The sequence below is a fragment of the Phascolarctos cinereus genome, unplaced genomic scaffold (genome assembly GCF_003287225.1).
Source record: "Phascolarctos cinereus isolate Bilbo 61053 unplaced genomic scaffold, phaCin_HiC Scaffold_7;HRSCAF=346, whole genome shotgun sequence".
In the NCBI taxonomy this organism is placed as follows: Eukaryota; Metazoa; Chordata; class Mammalia; order Diprotodontia; family Phascolarctidae; genus Phascolarctos; species Phascolarctos cinereus.
The window spans coordinates 123,218,608-123,221,151 of record NW_027556180.1 but is presented as its reverse complement, the minus strand read 5'-3'; positions in this window follow the sequence as shown (position 1 = coordinate 123,221,151).

The window sequence follows — 2,544 nt, the reverse complement described above, 5'->3', positions numbered from 1 at the left end:
TGTAGAAGAAGTTGAGGTACACAGAGGTTAAGTAATTTGTCCAATGTAACTGTAATTAGAACTAGAACTCATAGTCCTCAGTATCTAGCACATTTAACAATGCAAGATGTTTATTTTTGAGAAGGTATATGGACATGTATAAATAAGTATGTGTACACACACACACACACACACACACACACAAAGATTTGCACATATAAATTTTTTTACTTACCCCCTAATCCCTTTTGTCTGTCTTATATACTACCTTTCCAGAGAAATATCTTTTAAATGTAACTCACGGTACTTAACAAATATAAGTGTTCTCTGCTTCTTTTCTGAGGCTGAACAGTATAATGGAAAGATTCCAGTACTTGGCATTGAGACTGGTTTCTATCTAGCACAAACTTTACCACTAAGTAGCTGTATGATCCTTGGTAAGTTGCTTAACTTTTACAAACCTAAATTTGGTTTTCTGTAAAATGTGGGAGTTGGACCAAATTATATTAATGTATCCTCCAACTCTAACATTTTATGATTGAATAAACTTATGGGAAACTAAATGAATGTTAAAGTAACATGAAAATGCCATGTAAAATAACTACAAATGCAAATAGCACACAAAGTAAGACAACCGCAAATATAGGCAACTTTATTATTTGATTTGACACCCTACAAATTGTGAAAATGACAAAAATAAAGAAGTGAGTGCTGGAGTTGCTACTGGAAGACAGGTATACTAAATCACTATCAGTAGAGATGTGAATTGGCGCAGCCAGTCAGAATATCAGTTGGAAAATGTGCAAGAAAAATGCCTAAAGTGCCATATCCCTTGACCCAGTGAACCCACTCCTGGTCAGATTCTCTAAGGCTCTTCCCAAGAAGCAATAAAGATCCAGTAGACAACAGCGTAGTCATGGGTACCACTCTCTGTGGTAATGAAGAGTTGGAAACAAAGTAGATTCCCACAAATTGGGGAATGACTAAAAGAAAAAACAACAACTATGGTATGTGAACATAATGAAATATTATTGTTCAGTAAGAAATGATAAACATGAAGAATTCAGAAAACATGGAAAGGGCTTTCTTAGCAGGTGACAATTGTTTTTCCCTTTCTAGAGCTCTCAAAGAAGAGGCTGGGTGATCATTTAAAGAGGAAAATGGGAATTTGTTTGGCATATGTTTTATACTTGAAGCCTCCAAGTGTTCTTCTGACTCTAAAATCCTGGTGTATATATAGGAATCAATGTAAAGTTAGATAAGTAGGACCAAGATAATGATTAAATAATGTAAATTTAACAAATATTGAGAAACCAAAAAAAAATGAAATTCCTGCAGAACAGAGATTGAAAAAACCCCCTTCTTCATTGAAGAGAGATGGGATTACCCGGACAGAATGATGTACACATTGCCACTGGTGGGGAAGAATGGTATTTTTTTTCTTCCCCAGAAATAACTATGATATAACAAAAGAAATCAACAAAATTATTTTTAATTGTGGGGGAAAAATGTAACAATGCTGAGATCACATGTTATACAACATTTCTCTTTCTCCTGCTTTATCCATTCTTTGCACAAAAATGTCAGAAGGATTCAATTACTATAATTTTACTGTATCATAAAAAACAATATTCAACTATAGGGACTGAACCTCTGATTTTATTGATGAAGGAACTTGGAGATGAGGAAATTCCCTGTACCAAAGCAGTTCAGTACCTTTTCAGCAGCTTTTATTAGTATTGGAGAGTTGCCTCGAGCATCCAGAGGTTAAGTGACTTGCCCAGAGTTGCACAAACCAGTATGTTCCAGTGACGGGATTTGAACTCAGATCTTCCTAATTTCAAGGCTTGTTCTCTTGCCAAAGCTCCAGCTGTCTTTCATTTAGATGAAGGCATAAAGAATTTAAATTATTGTTATGCCAATTAAATGAATAGTATCCTAAATTTATATAGCAGCTCTAACAAATGACAAATAATTCTGTAGAGCAATCATGTCACTCATCACTGAAGTATGTAATCCCTGAGGACCAGAGTGGCCCCAGCACAATACTGCATTATAGAATTAGACCGGAAGAGGGATGGGGTAGCATTGAGAAGCTTCTGTTGAGGAAAATAACAGAGGGCTTTTAGCTCCCTTGGGGAGGGTCAGAAGACACAAGAAAAATGGATTTTAATTCTTTCAGTTTAGGGGCCAAAGCATATCTGGAAAACCAAAATGGTGTACACTAGCTGCCTAAAAATGTGACTGGTGATGATTCTCCAAGTCTAGATACCATGGAACATTTAATCGGAAAGAAAAGAAACAACCAATGTTAGAAGTATGGGAATTAGATGCAGCAGCAATTATTTTAGAAATAAAGAAAAATCACATCTCCTTAACTTAAGAAAATAAGAGAAAAATCAGACACAATCACAGACTGACCGTAATTGTATTAAAGTATAATGAGTCACTTTAAAATCGTCTTTGGCTAGCAGACTCATGCAGGGCGACCCTCTAACCTGCCTGTGAAATCAGGGAAACTTTGTGCTGATGCTATCCAGGCAGCAGTGAGAGCCAGCACCAGCC